This window comes from Taeniopygia guttata, chromosome 1A, assembly GCF_048771995.1.
Source record: "Taeniopygia guttata chromosome 1A, bTaeGut7.mat, whole genome shotgun sequence".
In the NCBI taxonomy this organism is placed as follows: Eukaryota; Metazoa; Chordata; class Aves; order Passeriformes; family Estrildidae; genus Taeniopygia; species Taeniopygia guttata.
This window is the reverse complement of record NC_133025.1, coordinates 61,317,519-61,330,746: the sequence shown is the minus strand read 5'-3', so window position 1 is coordinate 61,330,746 and position 13,228 is coordinate 61,317,519. Positions and strand designations below refer to the sequence as shown.

Below are 13,228 nucleotides of genomic sequence, written 5' to 3'. Positions count from 1 at the left end.
GAACAGTTACGCAGGGAGCTCTTTGAAAATCCTGATACAATATAAATATTTAATCCTTAAGTAAATCCATTGGACCTTGCTCCTCTGTTCTCAAACTTTGAACAGAAATTACAGTGTTCTGTTGTAATTCCTGAGAAAACAAAGGAGCTCCTCCATAGCCAGGTGTTTAGCAAGCACATTCAAAGACAGCAATATACACTGACATGAACAGAGGTTACACCCACACTCAGACACCTGTGGGACTCAGGGGATGACAGCTGGAGTCAGTATTCACTGATAAGGTTTGGGTGGCAGCAACATGTTTAAGTCAGCAAGGTATTGCTTTTACAACTACTTTCAGACACACAAAAAATTAGCTTTCAAAGAAATACTTCAAATGTTAGAAAGCTTAAAAATTGACTTATTTCATACAGTGCAATATTTACCATTTCAATGTCATCCGGGCATATATTCTCAATCTTCCATTGAACTTTTCTACTCCAAACATCACTACACAGTAAAATACTCATTATTTCATTAAAATAATCTCCTTGCTCTGTCTAGAAAGGGATAGAATTAGGATAAAATCCTTTGACATGCCTATCACTTTTAATTATTTCATAGCTGGGTGCTTTTTGTATTTCTCATTGATTGAATTAGAACAGTAAAAGTAACTTCATTAAGTTTTCCATTCTCAAAATACATTGATTTCTCTGACACGAAAATCAGAGCTATTAAACACAGTGATCTGATGTACTCTTTCCAAACTTGTTTGTGCAAAGGAACATCTGTTCAGGCAAGGGACAGCTTTCCAAATTTGCTCATCTGTCTGGCTGTCCTAACAGCTACACTGCCATCCGCCACCAAAGCTGCAAATGACCAGGAAGTTGATGAGGGAAAGTATTTTCTTAACTTACAGCCACTCGTGGAAAACTCTCAACTGTAACTGCAAATATTAGTCTCTGTACCTTCTTTCCCGGTCCCAGATGGTAAAAAACACAAAAGCTGAAAAATCCTGGCTCTGATGCAGACCCTGGTGAGGGACTGCTCCCTCCAACAGAACCAAGGATTCAGGCCCTAACTCCAAGCCACCTGACCATCCTGTCACCAGCAGAGACGCCTCCACATTTTATCACAACAGCCTGGAAAAAGAAGGCGTGGATTTGCCTATTTTCAATTGCAACAGTCATTTAATTGGGAGAGGACTTGAAATCTTTGTTGCCCAAGACATCTCATGTGGCACGGAAGGTGCTACCTCCTTCTCTTCATCAAGAGAATGAGGCAACACCTTCATCTCCCCCCTTGGTCCAGGGGCCTTCCCTCCATGCACATCTTTGACTGTTCCTGTCAGAGGATGCACTTGTTTTGCAGACCAGCAGCTGCACTCTTCAGAAATCTGATGTCACTCGAAGTGACTGAATTACTGCTATTCTCTGCCACTAATCTCTCCCATTCCTCCCACGTCACTGCATGGGAGTGACCATTGTGTTGACCACGGGTCACTGGCCAGTTTTAAAGTCTTTCACACAAATACAAATTAACTCAATCTGTGCCCTTGCTGCTGGCAGCCCTGCCTCCTCTTGTGGGAATCCAGGGCATCCCTCTGGCTGCCCTGGAAGGTCTGGGACCCTGGCAGGGGTCAGGAACCGCCCTGGACAGAGCCCCCAGAGACACTGTCTGTGATCTCTGTCCATGGAAAAGAGTTTTCAGTCTTACAGGATGAATTACAAGCTCTGAGTGTTTGATATAAGTAATAAAAAAGTGTGGCATGTGTGCAAAAGTAAAATTTTAGGATTCTAGATTAGGGGTTCAAAGGGGACAAGATGGAGGAAATTGGGTGTGCCTTGTCCTTTTTCTCCTTCTTCACGCCCTCCATGTTTCACTGTAGTGTTGGCATTTTTCTGTTGGTTTAGGCTGGGGACACACTGTTCAACGTAGGTGACAGATATTGGCACATTATTGTAAATATAGCACAGGTACTTATGTTTGTAACATCCCACTGAGGGCAGAGCCCCACACGCTGCCCTGCAGGACAGAGCTGTGGCAGGGCAGCAGAACATGTTAGAGATAAACAGAATAAACAACCTTGAAAACAGTACAGACGAATTATGGCTTCTTCTTTGGCAATGGGGCAGAAAGACAAAGACTTTTTACAATCTCAGAATCATCAATAACTCAGATTCTGATTTTAAGTTGTCTCAGATCCTCTGACTGCATACCTGTAACCTTCCTCCTTCTCTCCCAACTAATAAGCATTTTTTAACTGCTTCAGCTCAAAACAAGTTGGAGTGTGGAGCAGAAGTAGCAGGAAGCACCCAGGAGTTCTGAGTGACTGCAAAGCTAAGAAGGAAAGCACAAAGCTCTCTGGCAGTGAACAATGAATATTCTAAAATATTTCTAGATTACAGGAAGAAAGGAAAGAGTGATGAAAGCTGACCTTGCTTCTTCAACTGAATCAGCAGACTGCAGCTAGAGAGGAGGAGCATGTTTGTTTTCAAAACAATAAAACACAAGAAGACATTATTCTGCAACTACCATTCTTAACAGCACTCTTCACACAACGCTCTTCTGTCACACACTAAAATGAGATCCTTTGTTTTTACTAATAAATAACAAAAACACCAGTGTAAGACAACAAAACAATCCCAAAAAAAAAAACAAAACCCTTCCTCCCACAACAAAACAAAAATGCCCAAAGGCAATCCCAATATTGTCAGTACTCTAAAGACACAATACGCCCACCAAAGCAAAACAGATGTGTTTACCAGACTCAACTGCAGCATCCAAACCACCAGCCAAGGGGAGAACATCCTGAAATCACCCTGAAGAAGCAGAGGACTGGAGGGGTAACCTGGTCTAGCTGCGAGCAAGCTGCTTCCAGCACCAGGAGTGCTAAAATCCCCTCCACACAGCACTGCTCCTCAAATAATTAACACTGCTCCTTTAACCCACATGTCAGCTGACACTCTGGATATCCCTCTGGATATCACACCATGCTCCTGTGCTGCCAGACTAAAGTGCCTCACAGATGTGCCCTTAGCCGGCATAACCTCTTAGCCCTCTTTTTTTTAACATCTCCTTCTAACACCAATCTCCTTGCAAAAGGCAAAGACAGCACCAGCAAAAGTAACAAGCTTGGAGCTCATCCTGCTGCTTGCCCCAAGCCAAGCAGAGCAGTGGATTGGAATGCTGGGGCAGGCATTTTGGATCTGCACAAAGAAGAACCCCAGGTGTTGAGCAAAGAGATGTGATTTGAAAGAGAGAACAAAAATAAAAGTATGTGCAACATTTAGGGCTGGAAAAGACTTAAGAACTGTGGGCAGTACCTTCCTATATTGACCATTTTACATTCAGGGAAATAGGCCTTGGCAACACAGAGACAAATCCTCATCCTCACTAGGAAGACTTTGGATAGATGAAGCTGTTACTATATGAAGGGTTCAAATCAGAATTCACACCTCAGCCATTTCCTGTGCCTACCTGTTGATTGTCAGCTTGTCCTATTCACCAGCAACACCAAAGAGCAGAGTTCTGTAAAGACAACTTAAAAAAACCCATTAACACACAGCAAAAAGCCACCCCAAAACTTGTCAGATTCTGCCAGGAACTTGTCAAGCCAATAAGGGGAGGGGTGAGGATGTTTCCTCCTCTTTGCATTGTCGGAACATACTTTGTCAGCAATTCAGAGAAAGTTTAAATAACAAAACTTCTTTTTGCTTTGTCACAACTTAGTTTGAATCAATGTTCTGATGAGGAAGAGTGTGTGACTACAGGAGTAAATTCTGCTTACTAAAAGTCCTTCCACATGGGCACCATGGCAATGAGATAGCAACCTAAGATTCTCCCAAGGAGAACAAATGCAGCTTGGTTAGGAGAAATGCAAACCAGGAGAAAATATCAAATCCACAGCATTACTATTATTAGAAATTGCCAAACAACAAGAGTTTTACTTGGTGCTGGTACATAAAGAGTTTTGACAAACATGTCATTTCCTTTCTCAAAGTCTATGATACGTTTAGGTAAATCTATTAGAACTTTGGTGGTTTTCTCATAACAAAATGCAAGGTAGAATGCTTGTTTCATTTCTGGAATATATATTTATATATTCTTATCCTAAAGGCTGCATTCCAGTTGCCAGCAGTGTGATAAGTTAGTGTGGTAAGTCAAGGCTAAGAATGTCTACTGTCTTATCAAGGGCATGGTGACAAGAGGCAGTAAAGCTTTCATTGCAGGTCAGCCCTCATCCTGAGCTGTCTCAAACTTGATCCACCCGGAATCAGGTATCTCAGCTATTGTGTCTAATCTAGATGGATACAATCTGATTTTGGTTACAGAGACTAAAGTGCTTTGTACCCACTGCAACCCAAAACTTAACCAAAACTGACCTAGGACCTTGTTCCTAGTTTGATTCCTTTAGCAGGAACCAGCACTCTCACTTGCAAATCCATGATAGACAAGCAACTGAAATGTCACTGCTGTCTCTGTAAAATGAACAGATATATGTCATAGGTTTAGTACTTCAGGGTGATAAGCAGACTTTCAAAAGGATAGGGAACCATTACTGGTTTATTTCAAAACTTAGAAAGTGAAACTGCTTTGCTTTAAGTTTTATCACTTGAGGAGAGGTGGGCTGACAGCCTGGGCAGTTTAACCAGAACAGTTTTCCTCCTCAAATTCACAGGCCAGTAATTTTTCCTCTCTGACTTTTCAGATAGCACTGAATTCTAATGGCAAATAATCCTTACCCAGCAACTGCACCCTCACCTCTGTTATCTGCCCTGTGACAGTCTGTTTTCTTTCATGTTTCAAAATACTGTAGAAAACCAACTAGTCCTTGCTTAGGAAAGAAAAAGAGAAATAATTTAGGAGTTTATTTTTGTTCTGTCCAGCTCCCACCTGCAAGGCAGACAAAATTCAGGAGCATAACTGGGAGATCTGGCCCTAAATGAGAGACAGAAATGTTTCCAGTCATCTGCATCTGAGTTGAAATGTGCTCCCCTCCTCCTCAGATGGGTGTGAAAAATCAAAATGTGGACTAACTGCTCGGGTTCTAGCTTCTCTCTCCCAGTCCACAAAGGAATACAGCCTCTTTGTTAATCTCCAAGCTTTTCTCACCCGCCAGTCCGTGGTGTAGCAAGGTGGAAGGCACTTAACAAATGCACTGTTATCTGCAATCTTTGCAAAATGCTATCAAGAGCAGGCCTCTCCCTTTTTGCATCTCCGGTGTTGATGAAACATTTTGTTAACCAATGGAAAATTTAGAAACTGTCTGTACAACTGCTTGTGCTATTTTAGCTTCTTGGAATAACAAGCTTATATTACATCTGTGCCTTCAAAACTAGTTTAAGCCGCAGAGACTCCAAAGATGCAACAATTTAAATAATAATTTTAAAAACACTCTTCACTCCAAGAATATTAAGTATCATTAATACAGACTCAGTGACATTTCCTGTTGGACATTAACAACCAGAGAAAAGAACAAGACTCCCCTCCACTGGAACAAGATGAAGTGTTACAGGTACCTATCTACAGGCACTCGTTTTGCCTTTTACCTGGCAGCCCGTGACTGCACATGCCACAGAAGAAACTCATTTTTGTTTATCTTTCACCAACAGGGATGTTGAAAGATGAACTATCTGCTCCCAATTGTTATATTGTTCAAATTATCTTAGCCTCCTACAAGAAAAGGAGAAAAGGTTAGGAGGACTGGGATTGTTCAGCCTGGAGAAGAGAAGGCTTTGGGGTGACCTCAGTGGAACCTTGTGGAACTTGAAGGAAACTGCAGGAATAGATGGAGAGAGACTATTGACAAGGGCCTGGAGTGACAGGACAAGGGGGAATGGCTTCAAAATGACAGAGATTAAGTTTAGATTAGACAGTAAGAAAAAATTCTTCCCTGTGAGGGTGATGAGGCCTTTGAAGAGAAGCTGAGGCTGCCCCATCCCTGGAAACGTTCAAGGCCAGGTTGGCAGGGCTTAGAGAGCCTGGTTTAGTGGAAGGTGTCCCTGCCCATGGCAGGGGATTGAAACAAAATGATCTTTAAGGTCTTTTCCAACCTAAACCATTCTATGATTCCTTGATTCCATATCCAGTATCTGAGAAAGCATCTGCTGAGTAAAGCAGATGGCTGGCTAGAGACCCTCGGAATAATACAACAGTTCTCCCAACACTGTTCTCCTCACTTGGCATACAGGACTCCACAACCTAGATGTGTAACAAGAGCAGCATTTCCCCAGGAGGCTGCTGGAAGCAGGTTCCCTGGTTGCATTGCTTCTCTATGCCATCACACCTTCGACACAAACCTGTCCAAACCCTTCGCATTACAAGGGAATGATTGTGACACTGTCCTCAAAAGCTCCAAAGAGGTACAGAGAGTACTCCAGAGCTCACCTGCAGTTCATGTAACTTGTCTGGTCTGCACGTATCTTGCAGTCTTTGTTACATCCTCCAGTGTTTCACAGGCGCCCCAAATTATGTTAGGAACTTTGCCTTATCATGGGTGTGTGCTGCTGCACCCACAAGATGTGGACAGACAGAAAGGCAATTTTTTTTCCAAGCAGTCCCAAGGTGGGCTGAATCCATACATCAGCATTTTTGTAATGTAGTTTATAATGCACTGGCCAGTGAAAGACATCCTCGTCTTGCTGGTGCGCAAGGATGAGCAATTTCTTTCTGACAGCTACATCTAGATCACTTTCTCTCTTCATGGAAAAGCAAGATAACAAACCCCTGTGTCACACATGGATTGTAGTTCCTATTCAAGAGCTGCCTTGGGGCTCCTGCCTCAAGGAACAGCTGTCACCCTCACCTACCCTAGCAGGCCTCTGTACTGCAGAATTCACCTGGCAAAAGGAAGGCTCTGTGGCATGGAAAAATGTATGCAACCAGTACAACAAAGCTGCAGATTACTGTTTTGAGGTTAATACAATTGTCTGTGATGACAGCAGCTGATAAAACAAGAGTGGTAAAACCATCGGTAGCAACCAGTGACTCTTACAGAAGGGCGGAGGATGATGAGATGAAATGTTTATCACTTTGTAATTGCTGTCGCCTGACATCAGGATGGAAATAAGGGTAGAAGAATATATTACAGGTATCTGATACAAGATGCATAGCCCTTCCCACTTTACAGCCCCAACAAACTTAATTTTTCCTTAATTCTTACTACCAGATTGATTGGAGAGGAAGAAGAAAAAGAGTTGGCAGGCAGAGGATTTTATACTAACACATATCTACTGATATTTTACAAAAAAAAACCGACAGAAAACAACAGGAAAACTGTCAACTCTGTTTTGCAAAAGTGCACAGTGTTCATTAAATATAAAGGTGCTTTTTCCAAATGAGGACCTTGAACTTGTAGTTCCTTCTTGGAAGAAACAGAAACAACGTACAGCTCCAACCTTGTTGCTATTAAATTTTTCACTGATTTAAGAAGTTCCCCTTGGTATTCCTAGTTTGGGATTCTGCAGGCATTTGGGCTTCAGTGTCCAAAAGGTGCAATTCTCAGTCTAAGAATCCACACAAATCTTAAAAAAAAAAAAAGAGGTCACATCATGGCTGGCAAAAACAACAACCTGGTGTTGATAAAAATCAGAGAAACAGTTAATCTGTTCATTATCATTAATGAACAGATTAACAGTTCTGTTAATCTGTTTCAGAAAGTTTACCTGCTTGGTTAAGAAAGCTACAGAAAACCCTGTTTTCCAATTCACATCACTAAATTGCAGCCATGGGCCCAGAACTCATTATTTAAGTCTGCATCAACACAAAGCAATGAAACAGTTCTTGATCAAAAAAAGCCCAACTGTTTAAAGCAGTACCTGGAAGGAAGGAAATTTTGACAGTGAAGGTATGCATATATACATAACTGGAAGAAAATATATTCCAATTACCTCTACTTAAGACATTATGGCAGGAACAATAATTTATGTATGTCAGTTTTGTAATTCATTATGTCTACCTATCTGACACACCCAGTATGACAGAGTATCACTTGAACCTGTATAATAAGCACTTGAACTTATTATAATAAGCTACCTGGGGGAAAAAAAACAAACATACCTCTAAATATCATGCATGTATTTGTAATCTTCTTTTGCTGATGGGAAAACATGCATGGAAATGAAAAATCTGTTTCAATATTTGATATTAAAAAATTTTAAAAGAGGCACAAGCTAGCAATCTTATAATATATCATCTTCAGCTTATTTTAGGATATTGGAGTAGAGGGGGAAGCAAAGGAAAAACTTTTTGTAAATCTCATTTATGGAAAATGTGGCATTACATAAAAAGCCAATCACATCAGAATTCCTTCTATTTCTCAGATACCTTGAAATGCTTCTAGAAAGCCACAATAAGAGTTAGTTTTAAGAAAGATTTATGACTTGTTAAAAACTAATTAAGCCTGCTACTTTCATCCATGGTATTTCTATGAAACATCTTCAAGCATTGAGCAAATGCCCCCAGCTATCCATGTCTGGCTGCTGTGTAGCTTTCATCTTTCCAGCACCTGTGGAAAAGGAACTTAGTCTTTCTCCAAAATTTAAAAAGCCCTCACTCTTCTTCCCTTCCCACAGGTGGATAGGTGATGGAAACAGCCAAATTCTTACCATCTCCGGCTCATGGATTTGTTAGGTGCACATACTGCACGTGAATGACAATAAAACTCTAAGCAGTAGCACTTGACCTGCAAAACCAGTGGCTTTGAAGCAAGGAGAGCAAGGAAAGGAGCAGGTGCTCAGTTTTCTCTGCTGGAAATCACTCTTTGAATAGTTTACAATAAAGTTGTTCTCAGCCTGACACTATCAAATGAGCAGGCAACAAACACTATTCTTTCCAGACATCTCTCTTCTGGTTTCCTGCCACTGATGCAGGTCCCTGACTGTGGCCCCAGACAGACTCCTGTGGGGTCTATAAACCACTGCCAAAATCTGCAGGTTGAAGAGACAGATATATTGTAATACAGGTGATATATTGGAATATCCACAAAGATACTGTAATTTCCACAAATAAAAAAAGGTTCAGAAACACTGCTTATGCAAATTCCACCAGTTTACTGCTTGGGAAAGGAAGGGGTTCATACTGTGCACCACACCAGGTGCTGAGACTGGAAAGCAGGGAGAGTAACATCAGGTCCCAAGCTGAAGATTTTACAGATGCTGGTACCTTCTGCTGTTTTTCTTCCTATCCTAGCTTGGGGCACTATGAAAACACACAAAACAGTAAATTAAGCAGATGACATGTCTTGCTACTTATCTGAATTTTCCATGTCTTTGCCCTTAGGTTTGATGTTGTAATTCAAGACTGCTCTCATGTTACCACTCCTATATACTCTTATCTAAACCTAGCCTCACTCCTTGAAGCTTTCACATTGGCATTTATTAATAAATAAAAAATACTCTATTTTTTTCTATATTGGTAGATAGACAGCTTAAAGAAAAATATAAAATCAAAGAGTTCAAGATGAAAGAAAAACTCCCAGAAAGTCAAACAAATAGCTACTAGTAAACATAAACACAGTCATCTTTTTAGGCTCTCAGAGAGAGGTCACAACAACCTTGATGTATTTGTACCACTGAGACACAAGATGAAGTTCCTGTGGTGTTCCTGTTGTCATAAGTGGTCTACTTCTCTTTGAGCCTGTCATGCTGGGATGCTGCATACACATTAAGAACTATGGCTTTCCACCAGAAAGGTAAAATACCATGTCTGCTAGAAGTCAAGGCAGTTATTATCCCGTAATGCTTGGTTAAAAAAAAAAAAAAAAAAAAGAAAAAGAAAAAAAATTTCCTTCTCTTCTTTCCTTTTCATTTCTGTGGTGATAATTCTTCAAAAGATGGTAAAAGAAGGCATTCTTGTTCATATTTCCTTATGCTTGTCAGTACAAACAAGATAATCCCTTAGTAAATAAATAAAAGGTTTCAGGAAACATATGACATACAAAAAATACGGAACAAACCCAAATAAAAAAGGTATATGCATCTTTTCTAGTTCATTCACCTTTGACTTTGCAGCAAGTACATTTCCATCCCTGAGATCTGCTAGAGGGAAGAACATGTGAGAGGATAATGGGACAATTAAAGTTTTATCAGGATTTTAAAGAAGAGAGACAAATTAGTATGTATGAAAAAAGACAAAAGCAGTAACTCATCCTGAACACAGAGTCATGATTGTACCATGGTTAAGAGGTGCATTTATCACTAATTCCAAAGATCATTAATTTTAACAACTGTTCAACTGAGCCAAAATCCTTTAGAGTTAAAAAAAGGTCACTGCCCTGACAGGAATGTAAAAAAAACCCACCTTCCATCCTCTTACAGGTGTTAGACAAATCAGGAAAGAGGTGCTTATCTTATATGAAGGGCACATACACATTGTATGGCCATAAACTCACAGAATGGTTTGGGTTCGAAGAGACCCTCAAGCCCATCTTGTTCCAACCCCCTGCCATGGGCAGGGACACCTTCCACTATCCCAGGTTGCTCAGAGCCCCATCCAACCTGGCCTGGAACACTGCCAGGGATGGGGCAGCCACAGCTGCTCTGGGAAACCTGTGCCAGGGCCTCAGCACCCTCACAAGGAACAATTTCTTCCTAATATCCAATCTAAACCTGCTCTGTGTCAGTGTGAAGCCATTCCCCCTTGCCATGAGTCTCTCTCCATCTCTCCTATAGGCTCTCTTCAGGCACAAATATAATTACTGTTTTTATCAGTGCAGGTATTCAAAGATGCTACTGCATTCAAAGATGCTACTGCATATTGACAGCAAGATACAAGAAACAGCCAGCAACTCTTGGCTGCAGTGTCCTTCCAGGAAGACTAACATAGCTCCAGGAGTAAAACAACCCCCACAGTCCTTTTAAATATTTAAAAAAGGACAACAATAACAAAAAAATGCCAAAACCTGTAATTTCAGCTTTTGACACCATGCCCTTCCCATGAGAAAACCACAATTATCTTTAATGCACAGGCCAAATATTATCAGGAATGACCCTCACAGCTTTCTGCTCCAGAGAGCCTTGAGAGCTGAGGTCACAGCCTCCCACAAGTGAGGCTCCCAGAGTTTTATCCTTTTCCCTCTCCATGACAAACACCTCATTGTCCTGGGCCAGGCGCTGTGGATCCTTCCGAGGCAGGCAGAAATGTGCCAGAGCAAAACATTTGAAAAAGTTGTTTTACTGGAACTTTTCCAACCAGATCTGATTATCAGATCCCCTTCTGCCACATACGTAAATGGATTGGCTGAAGCTGTAAAACACAGCACCTGGGAGCCTGGCCAAGTGTCAGAACAGTTTCAAAGGCACAATTTTGAATAACAAAATGGTTGTTTTGATTCTCCCTGGCACTTACGGGGAGCAGGTCTTGGCCAAATGAAATGCATGACAAAAAAAATTGTCCAATGTTCATAAATTCAGGAACAGTTCAGAGTCAAAAGTCAGAAAGACAGCATGACAAACCAAGTTGATATATTCTAAAACCAGCCTGAAAACTAACTTTCCTAAGAAATTTTTCCTTCTGCACAGGTTCCACTCAGAATTAGCAAAACACAAATTCCTAACTTTTCCACCGCTATTCTGAGCCTGATTTGTGAAATGAATTTTGAACAGTAGCTTTAAAAAACTTCTGAGTTGTCTGAAAGGAAGCCTGTTAGAGAGATGACTATGTTCCATAATGGTATTAGGTTTTAGCTGCTCTCATGAATCAAAGAAATTATACCAGGAGTGCTCGGCACGAAAGCCAGCTAGAAATTATGGAGATGGTGCTGCCCTTTCCAATTTTCAAATGCACATTTATCAGGTCTTGTGGGCCTTTTACAGTCTAGTAAAGCTTTAATTCTAAAAGATACAGACATACAGCTTAGTGGAAGTGGCATCTTCAGTCTGTTTCCTTATCTTCTCAAAAACAGCTTTCAGAGTTAAGCGCATGGATTTTGCAGAGTGCTGCACTCTCATCCCCCATTTTTATCAGCTGTTCAGCTTTGAATAGCAGTTTGATATTCGTCGTGTCAGCAGTACTGCCCTCCAGGAGCTGCATTCCCAGCCAAACCTCAAAAGAAAGAATCACTTTTTGGCATAGGCAGCTCCTCACAAGCAGCTCTGCTTCCTGCCAACCACTTTGGGTTGAGGTTTAGCTTCCAGCACCCAGCCACAGAAGATGCTACCAACAGGAGCACAACTGATGCTCTCAACCCACCCAGTTCCTCTCATCTCAGAGCAGTATCCAGAAATAGCTGCAAAGATCTGCAGTGGCTTAGAAGAAGAGCCACTTGTGCTCTGGCAGGATTTTTAGGGCACAACTGGAAGGCATCTTCTCACAGTGAGAACTTTTGCCTCAGAGGGAAATGCTCAGTGGAAGCTTCTTTTAACATCATTCTATGATGTGATCTGTGGCACCCGAGTTTAGCAGCCCCACAAGCATGAAGCAGAAATTCCTCTTGGCTGTCAAGTATTTGTTTGACTCAGATCACACTGAAGCACATTTAGCATGACTGGGATAAAAGAGGTTTTACTTTAATGTACTGCTTAGCAAGGGGAAAAAATACCCCATAAACAACCAAGAAGCCAGCCACATTCAAAACTAGATTTAATTGTAAATTAGCAAGGACAAGTGAGTAGTGCTTAATGCAGGCACAAATCAAGAGAGGAGATTCAAAGGTTCACCAGAGACTCTCCAAGATACATAATTTTGTAATTAATGGCACTGTTTTCTGTACTTTAGGGTGCAACATGTATCACCCCTCCTGGAATGAACCATGGGTTTTGTGGTTTTATTTAAGCACATTGTTGACCACAATTACAGGAAAAGAAATTATGCACTTATATGTCATTTAAATTAATGGGTTTTTGAGAAGTCTTTTAAATCTCCCGACTACCAAATCAAGTCTGGTAAAGAAATTCAAGCATGCTGTAGGGCCCTACCTACATAACATGCCATTTCTTAAGAGCAAAACCAAACCAGTAAAACCTCATCATCAGGTTACATAACACTGCTGCCACTGGAAGATCCCCTCAGAAGTAAAAGGGTGAGCAGGAGCAAGCTCCTCTCAGGAAGGCTGGCAAAGGCTTTGGGGCATGAACTGCATGGAGTCTTCCAAGCACATCATGAAGTTGTAAGTTTAACACTAATAAAAGCTCACACAAGTAGAAGATGAAGAAATAAGGCAATTCAAAAGGGGATAAAGCCCTCAGTGGTCTATGTTTTGAGTAGTACTTAATTCCCACAGCTGCTGCACCAAAACTGCAGCCAGCAT

General features: G+C 41.2%; 1 protein-coding gene across 6 annotated transcripts in view; it reads right to left on the bottom strand.

Annotated features, from left to right (window-relative positions):
* Positions 1-13,228, bottom strand: part of LOC100227890 (fatty acyl-CoA reductase 1) — a 118,838-nt gene that overhangs the window by 85,153 nt on the left and 20,457 nt on the right. The window contains exon 2 of one of the 6 annotated variants that reach the window (XM_030263395.4): positions 7,371-7,505. The exons of 4 other annotated variants lie outside the window; for them this stretch is intronic. The gene's annotated coding sequence lies outside the window, so the exon portion shown is untranslated. The remainder of the gene's footprint in view (positions 1-7,370; positions 7,506-13,228) is intronic. One more of the 6 variants, XM_030263397.4, reaches the window with a different exon arrangement.